This window comes from Macaca thibetana, chromosome 8 (genome assembly GCF_024542745.1).
Source record: "Macaca thibetana thibetana isolate TM-01 chromosome 8, ASM2454274v1, whole genome shotgun sequence".
Lineage (NCBI taxonomy): Eukaryota > Metazoa > Chordata > Mammalia > Primates > Cercopithecidae > Macaca > Macaca thibetana.
The window spans coordinates 8,928,802-8,953,238 of NC_065585.1; the positions used below are offsets into that span (position 1 = coordinate 8,928,802).

Here is a 24,437-nt window from a genome sequence, read left to right on the forward strand (position 1 = left end):
TCGGTGTTGCATTTATGCATGTCACACACGATAGTGGCTCAGAGCCAGGTGATGAGCCCTCCCATGTTATGGCTTCATAACTGTGATTATATAATGCATGGGACTGTGCAACTGCACTCCAATCCTATTGTGTCATGCCATCCCGGATGTGTACCTCGGCCTACACTTGACTACAGTCCATCGTCCTTACACACGTATCTCATCCTTTGTAGATGTTTTCTAATACCTTCCACAAAACAGTTGATAAGTGTCTACCTTTATTGATTATGGATGGAGAATGCATGTTTTCCTCACATCATTTCCAGCAATGGGTATTCTCAAACTTTAGCATTTTTGCCAACTTGAGGGGTGAACACTGCCTCATTTTGTTTGGATTTGCACTATTTCACAATATGAGTACCTTGGACCTTAAATATCTCAAGAGACTCTCCTGATAGTTGTTTCTCCTACTACACTAGTGAGTCTTGCTTAATTGCTTTTCTCCACCCTCACCCACACTCCCCAGTATTCCGGTGCTTGGCATAATACTCTGGCACAGAGAAGCTTGTAAACAGTTGCTTAACTGATTGACTAAAATTAATCACCAACTGTCCAGAAATGGTTTTACTTCGTGTGTGTGTGTGTGTGCTTTACCCAAACCCTAAGCCAATAATATCTAACATTTATTGAGCATTTTTTTAATTACAGTGTTCTAAGTGTCACATATATATTATCTTAGTTAATCTTTATAACTACCTGTAAGGTAGGTACAATTATTATTATTACCAGTTGATTGATGGAAAAAAATGAAACACAGAAAGATTCAATACATTTTCTTGATCTATAGGTATGGGCTTACAGAGATAAAATTCAACAAAGGTAGGGATGAGTAATCGATACATTTAATCTCTGTGCTACACACTGCCTCTCAGCTACTGAACTGCTACTTTCTTATTTCTCAGGCAAATAATATCATAAACTTGTGCTGGTGTAGATTTCTAGGTAACACCCCTCAAAATTTGATAATAAACTTACGGTTCTGTTAGTGGGTGGAGGTAAAATCTGCATAAGTGAAACAGGAATAAAGCCAACATGTATATGAATTCTAATACATGCACTTATCTGGCTTCTACTGGAAATTTGTTTGTTTATAATAGGGTATAAAAAGTGACTACTCTTGTGATCTTGAAGATTCTGCAGAAGTTACAAATGCTAAGAACAAAAAAAAATTGATTGTAAAACACCACAGAAGTGCCGGTCTTGCAAATGGAACGGCCCAGCAGTTATGGCCATAGCAGAGTTAGCCCACCGGATAAATAGGGGAGATCCGAGCCTGGGGACTGGAACGGCTGCTTCAGAGAGGGCTGCAGGTGTGCAGAAAACTCTTGATTGCCACAGGGAGAGGAGAGCCTTCTGCTTTTCCACCTAAAACCAAGTGCGGAACTTCAAGGGAACTAATTACCAAGATGGATGTGTGTTCCTGAAATTTGGGGCATTTGCAAATGGCTATCTGATTCAACCCTGAGAGTGTCTGAGGGTAAAAGGTGGCGGTTGGAATGAATGTGAGAGCATCTGAAAAACAGAGCAGCCAGGGGAGGCAGCCAATGAATTAGAGTTACCGATACAGGGAGGTGCCCACCTGGGGAGTCTTCAAGGAGCTCCAGGAAGGAGGGATCAGCTTATAAATATCTGCAAAACACACACACACACACACCACACACACACACACACTGCATAAAACAGCATTCCCAGGTCTCTGTCCATTACCTCTCCTCTCTTTCTGCTCTATCCCTGGAGGATCAGAGACCACACAGTGAATGAGTGAGGAGGAGATGAGGAAAAGTCTAATGAAAGGGTAAAGAAGCCCACCCTGGCCTCTTTCCTGCTGCAGATGTTCTAGTTGGAGGCACTAAAAAGGCTGAAGGGCGGAGGGAAGCTCTATGATGTATGAGACATTCCATGAGGGGAAACTGGACATTGTAATCCCTGAAAGTAACCAGAAAAACTATGGAAACCAGCCCAGATTCCATTCACAAACTAAGAAAGCTCCAGCAGAACCTTAAAGAAGCAACTTATAGCAGGAATACAGGTCAATTTCACTCTCTGGCAACTTCAGAATGGGGTAGGAGCCCAGCTCATTTCTTGACTCTGGAGTCTGGACACCCTCTATTAATTCCCAGCTCAGTGTCCATCCCACGTGCTTACCCAGTCCTTTCAGATGGCATACTATGGCCACACACCTATATTCTGGTCTCTCATTTTTCAGGTTATTACAGGAAAAGATTGGAAAAGAAGAGAAATATGACAGTATTGTCCTGTTATTATATCCAAAGCTCCATTCAAAGGCATGTAAACATGCACTAGTGTCTGTATAACCACACATTTGTATGTATTATCATGTGCTATTAGTTTTATTTCTTCTATTTTAAATGTTATTATCTGAACAGGCTGGGCACAAGCTTTCTGTACTTGTTCCACCATAAATAAACAAAAATGCCTAAACACAATTTGTAAAATGTCATCTCCAAACCACAGCTAGGATGCTGCATAACTAGGAAACCAAAATTAAATCTAACTGGGCACCGTGCCCAGACCACAGGCTTCCGGCAAACAGACACAAAGGGAGGAAAAAAGGAAGACACTAAATTGCAAAACAAGGGTGGACTCACAGGGAAAGCACAGCAATTAACCCTAAGACCAGTGTGTCTGTTCTGGGATCCAACTTTTACTTACCTTTGGAAAATGAATGTTGAAAATTATTCATTTGTATTTGAAGTGAGTCTGTATTATTGGCATTGCCTTAATGTAAAACTAGAGAAACAACACTTTTTTTAAAATCTGCAGGTGTTGATCATTTTCTGCAGCCACTCACTAGTACCAATAATAATAATAACGACATCAACAGCAGAAGATTCAACAACCACAGTAACAAGAGCTGCTCCCCTCTACTGGCCAACGTGGCAGATGCTGTTTGTGCCTTGCCCCATACCCTTCAGCACATCTGAATTTACTTAGAGCTCTAATCCTTGGCAAGCTGACAGCTTCCAACCTCAAGCATTGATACCAAGCGCAATCTAGGAAAGCAGTTGGTAAGACAGGGCTTTAGAACAAAGCCACTCACAGTCTGGCTGGCAATAAGTGCACAATAACAGTAAAACGTGAGTACAGGCCAGGCACAGTGGCTCACACCTGTAATCCCAGCACTTTGGGAGGCCAAGGCGGGCGGATCACAAGGTCAGGAGATCAAGACTATCCTGGCTAACACAGTGAAACCTGATCTCTACTAAAAATACAAAAAATTAGCCAGGCGTGGTGGCGGGCACCTGTAGTCCCAGCTGCTGGGGAGGCTGAGGCAGGAGAATGGCATGAACCCGGGAGGCGGAGCTTGCAGTGAGCCGAGATCACACCACTGCACCCCAGCCTGGGTGACAGAGCTAGAATCCATCTCAAAAAAAAAAAAAAAAAAAATGTGAGTACAGGTAGTTCCTGACAGAAATTTGTGGTCCAATGGTTAAATATTTTACTGATGAATTAGGAAATTGTATGGGAAAGGGATTCAATGACTGAGGATCACATATCAGGCACAGGAGACGGGTAAATGGAGGAAACAATGCCTATTTTCTTTACTTAAAATCAGCTGATTGTAGATGTTAAACCTATCCAGAACTATCTGTGCGGCAACACCTAAACTAGTGTTGGATTAAATAACTTGGTACTATATCCTAGCGAAGTTTACACATAAAACAAACCATCATGAAGATTCTTTGTTAGAGTAGGGTCTTATGGATGTCAGATGATATCCTGAAGTCCTGCTCAACATCTACCTTACAGGGATCCATGATATCAACCACAAAAATGATTCCAGCGGTCACTTTTCTGGTCCATAAAATTGAAATAGACGGATTGGGAAATTGACACAAAATCTCTATATTGGGATCTGTGGGGTAAAAGCAGTGGAAAAGGCCAAGTAGAAAACTGAAATCATCAACACTGTTTTCCTCATACCCAAGATAAGATATTAGAAACAATACTGTATCCCAAAGGAAAGGGGTGATTAGTGCCATTCCTAAGGGAAAAGTTTCGGGGGAGTGAGTGACCACAATGATAGCTTTTCTAACCACATTAAACAACGTAGAAACTCTAAGAATCCTGGAGGATTACTGTAGACTACTTCAAGTTCAACCAAGTACTATCTCCAATTGGAGCCATCATGCAAATAGTGTCTTTGAATAAGGATATAAATATGTCCTCAAGTAAGTGGGGCGTGGACTTGGCTGTTGTGCTCTTTTCCAGCCTTATCAGAAAAGATGATGAAGGCGGTTTGAATTTTCATGAAATAAAACACACACACACACACACACACACACACACACACATGCACGCATACAATCACACAGAGTTTTGCTCTGGGAATGTGCTAACTCTCTATTGTCTGTCATAGTAAAACCCAACCTGGCCTTGATTTTCTGGATATTATGGCAAGCATCACATTGATCAATTACATGATAATACTATATTTATTGAGCTGGATGAGCAAGTAGTGGCTAAAAGCTGGAAGCCTGTGTAAGAAACCTATGCTCCAGAGGATGGAAAATATGCCAAAAAATGTTTGGAGACTACGCGTGTCTATACATTTTAGGGGTTGAATACTTAGGATAATTGTAATGTTGTGAGATCATGAGATCATGAGAACATAAGATCATGATCATAAGATCATGCTTTGGAAACACGGCTTCCAAAGCAAAAGATAAGTTACCATGTCAGACCTCCCACCATGAAGAATAAATCTCCATGCCTCGTGGGACTCTTTGGGTTCTGGAAGGAATGTGGTCCATTGCTAGAAATGCTGCTTTGGTTCATCTTCTGGGTAACACAGAGGCTGCCAGGGCTGTTGGGGCCTAGAGAAGGAAAGGGCTCTGCAGCAGGTCCAGGCTGCTATGGAAGCAATAGTGGAGTTTGAGCCATACTGGGGCCCAGTATAGACCATATAATCTGGCATACACTACGGTGTTGGAGACTTCAGTGGTGGAAAAAGAAAATGTCATTAGGAATTTTTGGCAAGATTCAATGAGAAAAAAAAATTCAACACAAGCCATCAGAGTTTAATAACACATCCAAGCCACTGAAACAAATAATTGTAAGTTTTTGAGGAACAACCCCAGATGAAAACAAAATATCTGACCACAGGACATTTTTTTTTTTTTTTTTTTTTTTTTTTTTTTTTTTTTTTTTTTTGAGACGGAGTCTCGCTCTGTCGCCCAGTCTGGAGTGCAGTGGCGCGATCTCAGCTCACTGCAAGCTCCGCCTCCCGGGTTCACGCCATTCTCCTGCCTCAGCCTCCCGAGTAGCTGGGACTACAGGCGCCCACAACCGCGCCCGGCTAATTTTTTGTATTTTTAGTAGAGACGGGGTTTCACCGTGGTCTCGATCTCCTGACCTTGTGATCCGCCCGCCTCGGCCTCCCAAAGTGCTGGGATTACAGGCGTGAGCCACCGCGCCCGGCCGACCACAGGACATTCTATGACAATGTAGCCAAAACTACCCGTTGTAAACTTGGTTTTGTCAAGTATATGAGGATCAACCCAGGAAGCCCAACAATTGTTTTTAATAAGATGAAAGTGTTGCATCCAGGTATGGGAGTAGTACCATCACAATGGAATGTCCCACATTCTGCCCCATCCAGACACCAGCCTGAAAGAGGATTGAATGTCCTGCTCAAGGCACCACTGAAGTGCCAGTTTAGGGGAAATACCCTGTGAAAAACAGTGCCAGGATTTTTATAAGCATTTAAGCAAGATTTTACGTGGTGATGTGTCCCAACAGGAAGAATACATGGGTTTAGGAACCGAAGAATAGAAGCAGGCATGACCCCAAGTGCTATCACGCCAAATGACTCACCTGAGAATTTTTACTTCCCATCTCCAAAACCTTGGAATATAGAATTAGAAATCTTGGTTCTTAAAAGGGAGGCACTTCTTGCAAGGGAATTATGCAACACTACTGTTTAATTATAAGCTATAGCCGCTACCTGAGCAGTTTGGGCTTGCGGTGTCAATAGACTACCAGGCAAAAGGAATTACCATTTTTGCAGCAGAAGTAATTGACTCTGATAGGCAGTTGGAGGCTCAGCTCCTGTTTCAGAATGTGACCAAAGAGGAATATCTGTGGAACTCATATAATCCACTTAGGTAGGTCTTGGTGTCTCTTCATTGCTAATTGTGATTGTAAAATAGCAGGTTTGGCAATGCTGGCCTAATAAGGACATTGTAACCCAGGACTGAGGCCTCTTGGTGATGAGGTCTAGGTCATGCCACAGATAAACCCCTGATGATAGCAGAGGTGAAGGAGAATCTAGACCATATGGTGGCTAAAGGAGGACAACACTACTGTGTAACTGAAACTTGTTGTAGTATCATGGGCTATAGTTCATCATTCTTACCTGCCTCTTAAGTTTCTTCTAAGGAAGACAAGTCCACTGGAATCCTGAAGGAATCATATCCTGAATATATCTTAAGAAATGGACTTCAGCGTTCTAAGACATAGACTGTGGTAGACACAGGAAGGAGCAACACAGCTCTCTCTTAAAGAAAGGACTTTCCTTCCCAGCTACAGAGAGTGTGGTTAGCAGACCAACTCCAGCTGTCCCTCAAAACGGAATTGCCTGAGATCACTGTCTCTGGACAGCCCACATTGGTGACTGAGGGAGGAAGGTATGTGAAGACCTGGCCATTTTGGCTCAATTGGAATGATTTTGACTGGCATTACCTGTTTGGGGCTGAGGCTCTTTCCGGCTGTGCCACAGTTTGACTTCTTCCTCTGCACAGTCCTGCTTTCCCCCCTGTTCCTTTTATGGTATCTGTTGATCCCTAATTAACACCTTCCCCGTGACACTTCCATTTTAGCATCTGCTTTCAGAGAGCCCAACCAGCTGCATGCTCCTAGAAGTATAAGCGAATAACTGTACTCACAGGAATTGGAAGGTGTCTTTTCAGAAGTTCTACCGTGCCTGGCATGCAGTAGTTACTTTCATAAACACTGCTGGCTTGAACTGAAATGACACTGAAGCTGGATGTTTGAAATATATAGTATTTGTTGTCATGACCTAAGTAATCATACTCCCTCAGTAGTCGTATTCAGAACTCTAAAGTCTAGGCATGTAGGGAGTTGGCGGCGGCGACTGTAGAAGAATAAGTTGTACACATTTGTAAGAGAAAACTTCATCAAGTGGATATCTTGACCTAAACAATAGGCAAAGAGATAAGTGCAGATGAAGGTGCAATTTGTGTGCTGACAGAGGAATTAAATGTAAGCGAAATGGAGTAATAAAGTAAAAAAAAAAAAAAAAAAGGAGAAAATGATGGAGCCCTCCAAGACAATGACCAACGCCAAACACTTGTCATACATTCTCTCTTTATTTCTAGTAAAAATGGTATAAAAGAAGTACTATCATTTAATATGTTACCTGTGAGAACCTGATGCTCAGCAACAGTAATACATTCTTTGTGAAACTACTTGAGAGGTAGCACTATCAATCCATAGTACAGAGGAGCAGACAGAAATAAAATTTGGAACTTGTGACAACATTGGAAGATGTATACTAGAAACCACCTGCCCTCAGACTTCTGTTTACATGGAAATTAAAAAGCCTTATTTGTTTAAGCCATTTTTAAGTCCAATTTGTGGTTAGCTGCAGCTTAAATCATTCCTTACTGATTAATTGGGGGTAATTACACATTTAATGTCAATTGAAATCTAATGTGCTGTTAAAACTTTCTCTTTTACTAGAAGGCTATTGCAAACAAGATCATATGCAATGCCTAAAAGAATCTTACGATTTTTCTGAGTTTAATGGAAAATAATGAAGTATAATTAGCAGACTTGCCCAATTCATTGTTTTTGTTTGGTTAAAAAAAAAAATTTATACAAAATACTTCTTTAGAGTGATAGGTTTCAGAAGTGATAAAATAGGATGGAGGCAACCTTAGCACCACCACATGCCTGATTCAGGCATCCCTACATCTTCAGAATGCACACCTATCCTTTGCTTGAACATTTTGTCAGTGCTAATGAACCACCATGTGGGACAGCCTGTTTCCTGAAATCAGAAGTGTGATATTTTATAAAATTATTTCTTTGTGAAAGGTTAAATTCGATTATCTATTCAGAGCCTCATCTATTGAGCCCATTTCTGAAGCTAAATGTAAATTTATTAGTTCTTCTGTACTTCATAAAGATAGATACACTATCTTTCTTTCCCCCAAAGTCAATATATTATTTCATTCACCTAGTAAACTTTTATTTACCATTTACTATACCCGAGAGACTATTTTGGATATTGAGAAGGTGGTATTGAGTAAAATGACAGTGAACCTACTCTTTTAGGATTAAATTCTAGAAGAGAGAGGCAGGTGTTAAATGACTAAACAGGATAAAAATGAGTGTTATGAAGATTAAAATCAAAAATAGAGAAGAGTGTTATACAATAAAAATATTCAAGGGGAACTTCTTTAGATGAAGTAGACAAGGAAGTCTAATCCAAGCAGGAAGTGTGTAAGCTGAGCCTTGAGAATTGTAAAGAGTAGCCAGCCATGTGAAAATCTTCAGAGAGAATTATACAGGAAGATAAGAAAGCAAATGTAAATTCTTCAAGGCATGAATAAAATTGGTCTTTGTAGAAACAGCAATAACAGAGATGTGCCCAGTGAGTAGTGAATGAGGGGAAGGTAAAAAGATGGCACTGGAAAGAAAGAGCAAGATTAGGTCAGTAGTTATGAGACAATGCGAATTTTGAATTTGATTAGTAAGGGTAATGAATGGGATAAGTTATCTCATACCTACCCTGAGATAACCTTGAGCCTACCTTGAGCCTACATTGAGGCTTTCTCAAGTTCCTAGGAGCGTCACCTTATAGGCATCACCAAGCTCAAGCTTCCATTTTCTCCTTTGTGAAAATAAGAGTGTCAATTAACCTACACATTCTTTTCAAGGATAAATGAGAAAACACTTGATGTGTAAGTTATTTGTCAATTTAGAGGACCAGATATATGGGTACTATTTTTAGCATTACGTTTTTCCTTTTTCTAAACTGAATATTTTGATTTCTCTACTCTTCATTATATAGATATTACATAATCCTCTGTTTCTTCTTTATCCTGGTGTCCCACTATAAGAACTAAAGTAATTAGGGTAACCAACAGTGTAATTCCAAGCATTACTTTGCTTTGTGGTCGTTCAAGTCTGCCTCAGACTTACACAAAGAACATGGTAGGGTAGCCTATGATGTCTGAGAGGGAGGACAGAAAAATTTAAAGCCACCTTTATCCTGTATCCAGAAATGGCATCCTCTTTTATGGAAACCTGACACATTCGCACTGATCTTACAGACCACTTTGTCCATTTGTATAATGGGGATAATAGCCTTCTAAATTAATTGGATGAAATCGCTGTGAGGAGGAGTCCTGAACTTCAGGTACACAAGGTAATACCAATACTACCCTGATCCCTTCCCCACAAAGTTAGCAAATTGTCGCTTAATGGATTTGAAGCTACGGATACCATTTAGCGTCCCCACAGCAGTAATTTATTAAATGGAACCTGGTGTCATGACCATGATATTCCAATGTAGCACCTGACCCACAGCAAAGTATGCTTTCTTCTCTTACCAATGATCTCGGGAACGTGGAATAAGGAAAATGAAAGATAAAACAAACTCCAAACTTACAAACGCATTAAAAAAGAACTTATATTTTAGTAACAATTTCTCTAAAAATAAAACCTTGCATACTTATAAGTTACAAACAGTGACAAATTTTATACGTACACATTTAGAGCATCTCTAATCCCAAAAAGCTGAAATCCAAAATACTCTAAAATAATTTTTTGAGGGTCATTGGTCCTCAAAAGCTTGAAATACTCAAAAAGTTTGAAATGCATAATGTTTCAGAACATTTGAGATTTTGGGCTTTGTTAGATTAGGGACACTGAACCAATATATAATGCAAATACTCCACTATCTAAAAAATTCTGAAACCCAAAACACTTCTGAACCCAAGCATTTCAGATAAGGCATACTCAACTTGTATGAGATTTTATATGTATATATATTATATATATATATGATAGATCCTTTATCCAAATTCACTCCCATCTATTAGAAATCTTTTATCCACCCACTAAATAAAAAATAAGAACATATGAAAATAGAAAATGGAGAATTATTAGATGTGTGGGAGATTCTATTTTAGTCCTATGGAAAAAAATATATATATGAAGCCATTCCCCTTCTGCCAATCAGATTGTTTCAAATGAACCACCGGCCAACTAAAAGCAGGCTTCACTGTCCCTCACAAGACTCAACATATTCCAGAAGGGAGAAATGGTGATAGCCATTATTTTTCTAACCCAAAATAAATTACGCAGAATTTCTGCCTGTTTTATGATAGAGTACTGGGTTTTTAAACTTGCAAGTCAGTTATTATATTTATCTATACCCCTGTTTCTCCATCACCTTGTTGTGTAGGTCACATAACACACGTTACGGTGCAGTAATAAGCAACTCTAAAATGTCGGTGGTTCAACACACAAACAAAAGCGCATTTTTTTGCTCATGCACACATTCCTGTTTTTCTGAATTCCAGTTTATATCTAGTGAATGAGGCTCTGAAAAACTCTATGAAATTGTCACTGCACCATTTGGAGCACACAGCGTCTTCAGCTGATACATCAGGGGAAGAGAGTGCTGGAGGACCTCACATCAAAATTTAATGCTTGACTGGGAAATAATACACAACCTTTCTGCCCACAACTATTTGCCCAGAACTAGTCAGATGGTACTGCTATGACCAACTAGCAGGGAAGTATGCTCCTGCATCTCAGAAGAGGAGAACCAAATAATCTTAGGTAGTAGAAGTGTCTACTAGAGGTAGTGATTGTGTAGTAGCTGTTTTACTAAAAGTAGTTATTGAAGAAGTAGCTATTGTTCCACCTTTGGAACAATAATCCTCGCAGATTCTTTGAATACCTTCCATGTCTCAGTCTCTCCTTTTTCTATCTTTATTTTTCCTAAACATCATTTTAAAGACATAACACACACACCATACTCTGCACTCATTTAAGGTGTTTTTCAGTATACTAAGAGTTGTGTAACCATCATCGTAATACAATATTAGAACTTTTTCATCAATCTGAAAAGAAACTCTGCGTTAGCAGTTAATCTCCGTTTCTTATGTGACCATCACCACCCCACTTCTCACACCCTAGGAAACATCTCATCTGTTTTGTGTTTCTACAGATTTTTTTATTCTGGACATGTAAAATAAATGGAATCATACAACATATAGTCGTTTATGACCAACTTATTTGATATACTAACATGTTTTAAAGGTTCATTCGTATTGTTGCCAAGTATCCAAAATTCATTTCTTTTAATTATGATTGAATAATATGTCACTATGTGGATATAACCCATTTATTTACTACTTAATCAGTTGATGGTCCTTTATATTGTTCCTATTATTGACTATTGTGAATTGTTTTGCTATAATCATTTGTGTATGAGTTAAAATGTGGACATATAACTTCATTTCATTTAGGAATATACCTACAAGCAGAATTACTGGATCATATAGTGTTATGGTTTGGTTGTCTCCACCCAAATCTCATCTTGAATTGTAGTTCTCATAATCCCTACCTGTTGTGGGAGGGACCCAGTGGGAGGTAATTGAATCATGGGGGCAGTTATCCTTATGGTGTTCTCATGATAGTGAATGAGTTCTCATGATATCGGATGGTTTTATAAGGACTTTTCCCCATTTTGCTTGGCACTTCTCCTTGCTGCCACCATGTGAGGAAGTGTTTGCTTCCCCTTCTGCCATGATTTTAAGTTTCCTGAGGCCTCCCCAGCCATGCTGAACTGTGAGTCAATTAAACCTCTTTCCTTTATAAATTACCCAGTCTTGGGTGTGTCTTTATTAGCAGCATGAGAACAAACTAATACACAGAGTAACATCATGTTTAATATTTTGAGGTACTGCTAAACTGTTTTCAAAGGGGCTACTCAATTTTACAGTCCCATTAGTAGCAGATGAGAGTTCCAATTTTTGTTCATTCTCTCCAATACTTGTTATTTCTAACTTTTTACTATAGCTCTACTAGTGGGAAAAAAGTAATATTTCACTGTGGTTTTGATTTGCATTTGTCTAGCAATTAAAGATGTTGAGTATTTCTTCTGGCCATTTATATATGTATATATTCTTTAGATAAATATCAACTGAGTTATGTTACTCTTTTTTAAATTGGATTATTTATCTTTAATGATGGAGTTGTGAGAGTTCTTTATACATTCCGGATAGAAATCCCAGTCTCTTATTCGATATAAGATTGTAAATATATTCACCCATCCTAAGGTTTATATTTTTACTGTCTTGATGGTATTAGTTGCAGTACAAAAGTTTTAAATTTTGATGAAGTCCGCCATAGGTTTTGTTTTATGGGTGTTTTTAGTGTTATGTCTAAGAAACCATTGCCTAGCCCAAAGCCATGAAGATTTACTCATGTATTTCACGTGAAAAGATTTGTATTTTAACTCTTACCTTTTGGTGTATGGTCCCCTTTGGGTAATATTTGCATATGGCATGAAGAAGGGGTCTAAATTTATACTTTTGCACATGGATAGCCAATTGTCCCAGCAAAATTGTTGGAAAGTCTGTTCTTTCTCCGTTTTATTGTGTTGGCACCTTTATCAAAATCAATTGGCCATAGATGTAATGGCTTCTTTATGGATTCTCATTTACATTGATATACATGTTTATTGTGTACCACTCTTTCTTAATTACTATAGCTTTGTAGTAAGTTTTAAATCTGAGAAATGTGAGCCCCCCAACTTTGTTATTAAATACGAATAGCAAAGTCGTTATCCTTTCCATTAAATATGAATTTAAAACTTGGCTTGTCAATTCTGGGAGGAAAATAGCTAGCTGAGATTTTTACAGGAATTGTGTTGTATCTATAGATCAATTGAGGAATACTGGCATCTTAACAATTTCTGATTAATTTCATCTTAACAAGTTCTGATTAATTTAAGTTCTGATTAATTTCTTTCCTTTGTGTTTTATGGTTGTATCAGGTTTTATTGCTGCTGTAACATTTTACAGCATACTTAGTGCACTTAATAACTTAAATCACACAATGTTTTACAATTATTTTACATTTTTGTGTGTTTGTTTTTTAATCATTGGTCCATTTCAGTGTCACAGGACTCAATGAAAATGTCAGCATGCTACGTTTCTCTCTGAAAGCTGTGGAAGAAAAGCAGTTTCTTTGTCTTTCCCAGTGTCCACAAGCTGCCAACATCCTTGGCTTATAGCCCTTTTCCATCTTCAAATCCAGCAATGGTGGGTTGAGTTTTTCTTTCTCACATTAAATCACTTCTACCTTGACTCTTATTCATTCTTCTGCTTTCACATCTACAAACCTTTGTGATTACATTGGAATAATCAGATAACGTAGGATAATCTCTCTATCATAAAGTCAGCTTATTAGCAATCTTAATTCCTCTTTGCGATGAAGCAAAATATATTCACAATTTCCAGGGACAAGGAGATTATCTTTGGGGAAGCATTATTCTGCTTGCTGCAGTAATTCAATGTACTTGTCTTTCACTCTTTGTTAAACTCATCCATAAGTATATTTTTCTTTTCTGTAATATTGTAAATATAAATATCTTTTTAATTTGTTTGAGGTTATTTATTTATATTACTATAAAAGCAATTGATTTCCACATGTTGATCTTGTATTCACTCATGTTGCTGAGCTTGTTTATTAATTCTAATAATGTTTTAGTGGATTCCTTAAGATTTTCTCTTTAACAAGATCACATCACCTGAAAATATAGAAATTTCCACTCCTTCATTACAAATACAGATAACTTCTATTTATTTATCTTTTTCTAATTTCCCTGACTGAAACCTTTGCACAATGTGAACAGTAGTGGCAATAGTAGTCATTCTTGTCTTGCTCTTGATTTTAAAGAAAAAATATGATGTCTTTCACCTTTAAGTATGATGAGTATGTGAGATTTTTCATAGAAAGCATTTATCAAGCAGTTGACTGTTCATATTTTGTAACAATACCCTGGGGGTGTAAATTGCTCCACTATCTGATCCAATTAAATAGGGACTCTTTTAAAGGGGAAGGGTGCTGAGGCTTTGAGGTTGCTCAGACCTCAGGGAGGCTTTTTTTAGCTGTCTCTTTCCCTGGTTTTCTCTGGTCATCTTCAACTGCTCTACCAATTCCCCTGTTGCTGTAAGATCTTGTAGCTATCAGTCTCCTTTTAGTTGCTCACCACTAAGATATCTATTGTTTTTGGCAGTGCTCTTGGGCATGTTCTTTCCCATACTGTTTTAAATAAAGCCAGTGTTGTTTGGGAGAGTTATATTCATGTCCTATTGCCACTGTAACAAATAACTGCAAACTTAGAGGCTTAAATAACAAGTATCTATTCTATTACAGTCTTTAGGTAAGAGTTTAAAGTCAAGGTGCTGGCAAGGCTACGTTCCTTCTGCGAGTTCCACTGGAGAATCAGTTTCTTTGCTTTTCAGGTTCTAGAGTCTATTAGCATTCCTTGGCTTGAGGCCTTCTTTAACCCTCAGGTTTCCATCTTATAAGGACCCTTTTCATAACAATGGAACCACTCAGGTAACCCAGGATAATCTTTTCATCTCAATAACCTTAATTTAATCAGATTTAAAAAGTGTCTTTTGCCATGTAAGGTAATATCTTTGCATGCTCTGTGTATTAAGACATGGACATCATTGGAGAAACCTTATTCTGCTTCAGTTGTGAGGTTCTTTGTGCTTCAGTCTTGTCTCTTTCCATGGGCAGAAAATCCATGTCATTGGATGAGAAGTGGCCCACTTCTCCTGGAGTAGCAACCCTGATCTCAGAGGAGATTTTAGACCCTAGTCTTCCGTGCTTGTCCCTCCTCATGTGGAACTTCTGCCTTACAAGCAAGCCATGGCAGACAGGTGCATTCAGGGCCAAGGATTGTTTACCTGATTCACCTAGAGCAGAGCCTTCATCCTGAAAGTGGTGGCTGTATCAGGAAAGAACTCTGGAACAGAGTTATCTATAATCTGGAACTGAGACTATTGCCAGGGGTTCCTTGCTCCCAGAGCTCCCAAGATGGTGGCAGGCCGCTTCCAAGATGGTGGCAAGCCTCTTGTTCTCTGACCTGGGGTTCTTGGCCTCACCGATTCCAAGGAATGGAATCTTGGGCCATGCAGTGAGTGTTATAGCTCTATTAGAAGCCGTAGGTCAAGGAAGAGAACCGGGGAGCCCAGCAACTAGTATTCAGCTTGCTTAGGATGAACCCGGGCACTTAGCCATGCAGGAACAATGATGAGTCTTTAGCCCGATTGGGAGCGGCAATGGGCACCTCACTGGATCAGGAGCACAGCGGACACCCTGCCAGATCCAGAGGGATAGAAGTCAGTGGAGGGCCTGCGATGGCAGCAAACAGCAATGGTGAACGGTGAGTGAAAGCTCAGCTTGAGCTGTAAGAAACACGGACCAGAAGAGTGTGCAGTTGTAAGGTTTAATAGAGTGAAAACAGAGCTCCCATACAAAGAGAGGGGACCCAAAGTGTATAGTTGTTGCTGGATTGAATGCCTGGATTTATATCCTGATCATTGTACCTTCCCCCTTTTGCTCTCAGGTGATAGACTGGCTATTTCTTCACCTCCTGTTTTTGCCTAATTAGCATTTTAGTGAGCTCTTTTTACTACCTGATTGGTCGGGTGTGAGATAAGTTGCTAGGCACCTGTTTAAAGGTAGATGCAGTTACCTTCCCAGCGAGGCTTAGGGATTTTCAGGTTGCCTAGGAAATCCAGCTAGTCCTGTCTCTCGATACTATGAAATGTGCCTCTGGCCTACCCTCCCTGGTTTAACTGCAGTCTTCAACTGAAAATTTAGTGAAGACATAGCTCCATGTTCTTGGTAAGCATGCCTGGAGTATAGCTCCCCTCACACTCAGTTGGGGAAAAGAGGGAGTGGCATGGGTGGATCATGGATCAAATGCCAAAGCTCACTGTTCTTACCAAGATTTAGTAGATTTTCTTAAGTATATTTTTCCTCTGTCTACTGTATGCCCTTAGGACTATTTTTGGAGACTTTGAATGCTTTTATATGTCTTATTCACAATTTTCAGTGGTTAAGTAATTGCTTCACTGGCAATAGTGCCCACCATGCTTTTCCTGTTGCCATTACAGAAGTTTTTCTCTAATGTACCCTTTTATGTTGTGACAAGCTATGATTCCCTCTGCCCTACAACTCCCACTCACTCCAATGGAATGGAACCACCCATTCAGGAGATGCCAGAGACATTATTACCAAAGTTGTTTCTTTAGAAAATTTGTTTTATTTCCATAGGTTATTGGGGAACAGGTGGTGTTTGACTATATGAGTCAGTTCTTTAGTAGTGATTTGTGAGATTTTGGTGTACCCGTCATCCGAGCAGTATACACTGCACCCAATTTGTAGTCTTTTATCCCTCACCCCTTTCCCATCCTTTCCCCCTGAGTCTCCAAAGTCCATTGTGTCATTCTTATGCCTTTGCCTCCTCGTATCTTAGCTCCTACTTATGAGTAAGAATATATAATGTTTGTTTTTCCATTCTGGAGTTAGTTCACTTAGAATAATACTCTCCAATCTCATCCAGGTTGCTGCAAATGCCATGAAGTCATTCCTTTTTATGGCTAAGTAGTATTCTATCTCATATATACATATATGTATATATGTATATACACACACACACACATATACGTATCACAGTTTCTTTATCCACTTGTTGATCAATGGGCATTTAGGTTGGTTCCACATTTTTATAATTGCAAATTGTACTGCTATAAACATGCATGTGCAAGTATCTTTTTCTGTATAATGACTTCTTTTCCTCAGGGTAGATACCCAGTAGTGGGATTGTTGAATCAAATGGTAGTTCTACTATTAGTTCTTTAAGGAATTTCCACATTATTTTCTCCATAGTGGTTGTACTAGGTTATATTACCACCAGCAGTGCAACAGTGTTTCTTGTTCACCATATCCACACCAACATCTATTATTTTTAATTTTTTTATGATAGTCATTGTTGCAGGAGTAAGGTGGTATCACATTGTGGTTTTGATTTGCATTTCCCTGATCATTAATGATGCTGAGCATTTGTTAGGTTTGTTGACCATTTGTATATATTCTTTTGAGAATGGTCTATTCATGTCTTTAGCCCACATTTTGATGAGACATGATCAAGAGAGTTTTATAGCAGGAATGCTGGGATGGTTTAACATATGCACATTAGCAAATGTGGTACACCACATAAACAGAATTAAAAACAAAAATCACATAATCATCTCAATAGACGTAGAAAAAGCATTTGACAAAATCCAGCATCCCTTTGTGATTAAAACTCTTAACAAAATCAGCATACAAGAGATATATCTCAATGTTATGAAAACTATCTATGACAAACCCACAGTCAACATAATACTGAATAATGGAATATAATCCTCTGAGAAATGAAATAAGACAAGGATGCCCACTCTCACCATTTCTCTTCAACATAGTACTGGAAGTCCTAGCCAGAGCAATCAGACAAGAGAAAGAAAGAAAGGGCATCCAAATCAGTAAAGGGGAAGTCAAACTGTCACTATTTGCTGATTATATGATTGTATACCAACAGAACCTTAAAGACTCCTTTTTAAAAAATTGTATTGGGACGTGCCTTCCATATGTTCACTGACAGATTGTAAAAAATCCATGTCCAAGATCTTTAAGATGAAGCTACAGAGGAAAACACAATGATTTTTTCCCGCACTTCACATGCTGACTAACTCAAATCACTGTTTCCTGATGTCCGCCCTGAATTATGTTATTTTCGTATGCATGCTTCTTTTCCCTGAGCCAAAGCTCATAGTTTCTTTGCTCCTTTTAAATTTCACTTTGGGTCTTTAACTATATTGTCTCTATTCTGTCTTTATTTCTTCCTTTTAGCACTTCCTTTCTCTACTGTCTTATTAAAATTAAATATCCTCTCTATCTGTAATTCACCTCTTATTTATTTCTCATGTTCAAGGTTTTTGCATAGCAATTAATTATCAGGTAATCCTGAAATTAGGATTGTTGATGTCCTTGTAATTCCAAGAGGTTTTGAGGTACCAGGTGGGCCCAGAGACTCTGAAATTTACTCCAGTTCTATCTCTTGTTGCTAACCTCCAATAGACACTTGACATACAGTTCCTTGCCTTATTTATCATTTTCTGCACTGATACTCTCATACAAGCATTTCACAGGGGTTTAAAAAGAAAGGTTAGGACAGTAAGGAATGAATGTTGACTTCAAGGAGAACTCAAGAGGTAGTTTAGAGAGCACAGAAGCTTAAAAAAAACAAAACTTTTTCAAAGGGGACTGATTTGATAAGAAAAATAATAGAAGGGTGGGTACAGGGAATAATAAATTTAGGAGATTCTTAAATGATTCAACTAATCTAGATGAAATAGAAGCAGATTGAGGAGAGGTACTGGAGCCTAGAATATTAGGCTCTGGGATCTCAAATTCTCCCTCTCAGCTAAGTCTTTTTATTCCATCCTTCCCTTCCTCTTGTCTCCCAAAAATATGTCACGGAGATAGAAATAAACAAAGAAAGGTTAAGAATTGTACTTAAGCATAGTGTCAGAATTTATCTTATGGAGGAGACTGTCTTTTGATTAGCAAAAACAAACTGGCATAACTTTTTAACTGAAAAATAAGCTTCAGATTATTTCCTAGTCGGGTGGGGAACAACCTAAAAAACAATAAATAAATAAACAGAATACATTGCTTAATAAGGAACAGGAATAACAATAACTAGCATTTAGTGAGGTCTTACTATGAACCACATATATTTACAGGCCTTACATATGCAACAATTTATTTAATCTTCACCATCCTGTGAGGTAGGTATTTGTAGTAGTCTCATTTTATAGATGGAGAAGATAAACCATAAATTGATTAGTAACTTTCTCAAGGTCACCAGAGTAATGATAGGCAGGGATTTGAAAACTTAGTATTCCTCCATTCTGTCCATAGCAAGAAATATAGAAAGATCCTTGACCAAAAGATGGCTGGGAAGAGAAGTGTGGGAACCCTAATAAAAAAATAATGGAGGAGAGCTGACCTGAATCAGAGGAAGACAAATGTGGAAAGATGACCATGACTGGAACTTAGCACATGGAGAGTCAGCTGGTGAAATTCTGTATTCAGCAGAAAGATAGATTTTTTTTTTGAGATAGAGTCTGTCTCTGTCGCCCATGCTGGAGTGCAATGGTGCAATCTTGGGTCCTGCAACCTCCACCTTCTGGGTTCAAGTGATTCCTCTGCCTCCGCCTCAGCCTCCTGAGTAGCTGGGATTATAGGCACGCACCACCACACCTGGATAAATTTTGTATTTTTAGTAGAGATGGGGTTTCACTATGTTGGTCAGTTCTGGGCAAAATGGCAAGACTGACTCTACCAAAAAAAAAAAAAAAATTAAAGAAAAAAATTAGTTGTGGTGGTGTTTACCCATAGTTCCAACTACTCTGGAGACTGAGACAAGAGGATCGCTTGAGCACAGGAGTTTAAGGCTGCAGTAAGCTGTGATCATGCCACTGTACTCCAGCCTGAGTGACAGACAAAGACCCCATCTCTAAAGAAAAAATAAAATAAATAAACATATAAAATTTTACTGTGGTAGATGATTTGAACAATGAATTAGGGTGTGACTAAATCAGGGTATAAAATAACACTTTATTGGTGTTTTGGCTAGATATTAAGAAATCTATTTTTCCTTTCTCCACCACTTCTTTCCCAGAAAGAAAATATATGCAGAGCATGAAAAACTAACCTTTACATATTATGCAAGATTTTAGGTGTAAAACTCCACTATAGAAACTGGTAACTTCACCTAAACCATTTGGTAGACTCCTTTCATGGATACCAGGAAGGATGGAATTTTACTGAGAAAAAGTTTTTAATAAGATAGGATTAAGGTATTTCTCTGCTATCACAAAGCCCGAAGGTCAGGTATAATCACTCTGAAGCAAAGCAAGTCGAAGTCAGAGAACATTTGCTGGCACCTATGTTCCTTGTAGGTGGGAGGGCAACCAGATAATTTATCCTGTTGCATCAAATGAGATGACTGGAGCCGTCTGCTCCAGACCCGGTCGTCTGAGACAGCCGACTTGGACCCAGCAGCGTGTCAAAGGACGGAGGGAGGAGGCGAGAGAGAATATTCACAAATCACCAAGCTAGAGAAGCCTCAAGTATCCTCTCTTAAATGCATGCAAAAGGAATCCTGAAAAGAATGAGAGAAAGATAAATAGTCAAGCCTGCTTTTAGACCACACAGCCATGTGCTAACCTGTTAATGTCCTTGAAATCTTTACCCCTAGAAAACAGAGTACAGTCAGTGCCATAGACTTGGACCAGCTTGGTTTGTGATTCACTCTCCCTACTGGTGGGAAGTAGAATCATGACCAGAAACCTTGATCTTGAGGAGATCACAAAAACAAAAACACAGAACAAAGATCAAGAACAAGGGGGGTAAGAGCAAGAAAGACTCAAGCATCCCCCCCATAGTAGAGGAGAAAGTTACAAAAGAGTAGAGGTAATCCTGATGCCCAGAAAATGAGCAGAAGCTGGCTGGAAACCATTCCTTTCATAGTCTCTGCCCTTTTGGGCAGCCTGGCACTCCTGGGAACCTAAAGCCCAGTCCCATTTCTTCCACCCGGTTGCATGAAATAGCCCTAACATTTGTAATTATTGCCTAAATTTTCTTAAACTAGCAGAAGCAAGTTTCTACTATAATCTCAATTTGTAAATGGATATAAACTCTTGCTTTTTGTGAGGCTATGCCAGTGGGTAGTGTGATAAAAATGAATTGGCAAACCTGCCTTTAAAAATTAACAGTAGAGAGGATGGGCAGATAGTTAAAAACCACCATGTCCAACCACTGAAGGACTATCATTATCCCCAAGCTTCAGATGAAGGAATTGAGAATCCAAGTCATTCAATACCTTGCTCAGTGTCCACAACAAGAAATTCAGGGTTGAGCACCTACCAGTCCCAAAACACAAGCTAAATCCAGGGGAACCAGGAGGCAATTCCAAAGTGAGCATCTCCCTTGGCACTGCTCCTATCCAGAGTCTTTGGACCATGGATTCAACATCCTTCCATGTACTCAAATCTCTTTATTTTGGAGATACCTTTAGAGAGCAAAATGACAAGTTTCTAAGAGGCATGGCTTATGAGAAATTTAGCTTACCTGGCTTGAGTAATCAGATGATCCAGTGACTTTTGGGGTGAAATAAGCACTATGCTTAAAATGGAAAAGGTTTCGTGTGTGTAATTAAATGGCCCTATAAGAGTAGCTACAGAAGTTCAATGTGTTTAAATCCACAAGTTCATTAATGTTCTGAAGATAATCTAGGGAAGTCATACATCCATTAGGTGTGGGGCAAATAGCCCTGGGACACAAAAACCCTGAGATCTAATATTGCCCTGAACCGTTCTCATAGGATGACTAAGGACAAGCCATTCATTCTTTCTAGAACTCAGTTTTCTCATCAGAAAATGAAAAGACCAGACTGAATGAACAGTGGCTCCTTGCAGACATGCTAATTTGTAAAACTTTATACTTACACGCTGTTAAAAATGAGGAATGAATTCAATGTTGGTGCAATCTATTTTCTTTCTCTCCTCTTTCTAGAAGAGCACCAGTATGGACCCAGGAAGGACTGAAAGGCAGTAAAGGGCACACTAGGACTCTGTATGAAGAGAGAGAAGAAGATACAGCATCTTGCTATGTGTGATTGTCTTTCTTCCTTCCTATGTGGATAGCTGCAGTGGTAAATGAGTCCATTACGTCCTGCTATTGATTAATGTGTCCTTGTCCTTGGAATGTCCTTTGCAACCAAAATAAGTTTGTGGGGCAAGAAAACAGAATGAACAGCTCAGGGTGTCTCTATATTATTAGAGAATTTGGGGAGTGTTGTATGTGCCCCATGAAGTTACAGTTGAGATGGAAAAATTGGGAAGATGGAATTACTGGAGAGGATGAGGACGGAAAGGAATAAAGAGTGTGCGGTTGTTTTGCTTGTCTCCCGCCTTATACCGACAGGACCCAGCGCGAGGAGACAGGGAACAAAGAGTTATTTACAAGGTCCTGGAAATTTAGCTTATCTGGAAGCCTGGGTTTAACTGTAATTGTCTGCATTAAGCCTGCTGAGGATACACACTCTTGGTTTCAGAATAGGCCCAAGAATAACTATATTCAAGCATTTCAATTCTTTCCATTATGAATACAACACCCTAGGGCAGGTTTCTAAGGGCCCTGACAACTTGAATTACTGTCTTTTCCTACTTGCCTGCTTGTGACTGAGCTTACAAGGAAATGACTTTAAACAATGTCACACCTCTTTACCCACAGACACAGTTTACAAGACCACATTCGCATTCCAATGACAATGAAAGGAAGAAGCAAAGAACTCGTTCCCGCAACCTTGGCAAAGTCATTTCCCAGTTCCTGCACTCACTTTCCTTATCGTAGCAAAATGAAGGGCTGGATTAGAAGAGAGAATCTTTACGAATCTTTCCAATTTTTAACTCCATTCAATTCAACAAACATTTGCCGAGTGGATACTATGTTGCAGTCACTGTGCTACACAGCTCCCAGCTGTATAATTTTTGTTTTATTCCATCGAAAACTAGAGTCAGGTAATTTTCATGCAATTTTTAGCACGAAATCACCAGACTGGGAGCCACAAGACCTAGGTTCTGCTTACAGCAACATCATTAAATATTTGTGTGATCTTTACAGTTACATTAGACATCTGGGTTTTAGTTTCATCATCTGTAAAAGGAGAAGGAAACATGAGGGTTATGTTGATAGTTCACAGGCAGTCTGAAGTATTTTGTCATCCACCAGTTTTTTTTTTTTTTTTTTTTTGAGTGGGTGTTTTGCTCTCTTTGCCCAGGCTGGAGTGCAACGGCATGATATCGGCTCACTGCAACCTCCACCTCCTGGGTTCAAGCAATTCTCCTGCCTCAGCCTCCTGAGTAGCTGGGATTACCGGCATGTGCCACCACGCCCAGCTAATTTTGTATTTTCAGTAAAGATGGGATTTCTCCACATTGGTCACACTGGTCTCGAACTCCCAACCTCAGGTGATCCAACTGCCTTGGCCTCCCAAAGTGCTGGGATTACAGGCGTGAGCCACCACACCCGCCCTCATCCACCAGTCTTATAACTACCATGCACTGAAGGCATATTCTGTGCTAGGCTGTCAGATAAGAACTGAGGATTCAGAGAAAAGTAAATAACCTGGATAGTTCTTTCAACAAATTAGAAGGAGTACTTAGATTTTTTCTCTTTTGATTTTGCCTTATTAGGAAAATCTTCCCTGAGGCATAATCAGAATTTTTTCTCCTCCCTCTTTTTCTTGGAATCTTGAGCATTGCTTTAGTAGGGAGTTATTGTACAGCATAGATCTGGTTAACTTACATTCCTGTCTTCCCTTTCAGTCTGGGAGTCCTTGAGGACAGATCTTGGCCACTAGGTTCTCTGTATTTACAATTCTTATACAGGTTCTGCAACCTAGCAGGTGCTTAATGTAAGTGCTTCGTAGTGATTCCCTACCACTTATTACTCTATTCCAGGTGTCAGTTTGTTCCCAACATACCAGACAGAGACAGCAATTTTCACCAGAGAAGATCTCGATGTGTTTTGTGCTAGATCTGACTTTAATTAAGTGTAAGTTGATTAGTTAACTTTACATTTGTTCATTCACTTGGAATATGACAAAGCAAAGCCTCATTCTCCTTTCCTTCTCATTGTAGGTAGACCATGCTCCCATCAGTGCTGGAATTGGCCCGTGTAACTTGCTTTAGCTAATGAAATGTTACCAAACACAACATGATCAAAGGCTTGAGAGATGATTTCCCTCCTGTGCTTCCGCAATTGCCATGGAAAGAACATGGTCTGGTGGTCCCTGATCCCTAAAGAATGAAAGATACATGGAAAAGGCTTGGCATAAATGTGCAGTTTGGAGTCAAGCCCAACCTAGATCAGACAACATTTAGCCAACCTTCAGATTCATGAACAATAATAAATAATTTTTGTTTTAATTCACTGCATTTTGAGATAATTTATTATTCAGCACTTTGATAACGAAAGATGACTGATGTGAGTAGAAAACCACAGCTGAATCACTCCTTTAGACATCTTGAGGCTTCTCTCTCCATTACCTCGCCAAATTCTAGAGAATATATTTGCTCAATAGAGATTGAGAAAACAAAAAATGTAGGATGTTGGGTACAGAGATTAAGGGCACACTCATTGCCTTCAAGGAACTCACAGTCCTGTTGGAGAGGCAGATAAGTAAACTGACGAAT

At 39.2% G+C, this 24,437-nt stretch overlaps 1 long non-coding RNA gene across 1 annotated transcript in view; it reads left to right on the top strand.

The window, feature by feature from the left end:
• The window catches only part of LOC126961336 (uncharacterized), a 55,807-nt gene extending 31,608 nt beyond the window's left edge, over positions 1–24,199 (top strand). Inside the window, exons 2-6 of the long non-coding RNA XR_007728267.1 lie at positions 13,225–13,370; positions 21,754–21,892; positions 22,474–22,760; positions 23,703–23,796; positions 23,883–24,199. This is a non-coding gene — a long non-coding RNA (uncharacterized LOC126961336). The remainder of the gene's footprint in view (positions 1–13,224; positions 13,371–21,753; positions 21,893–22,473; positions 22,761–23,702; positions 23,797–23,882) is intronic.
• The last annotated feature ends 238 nt before the right edge of the window (positions 24,200–24,437 follow it).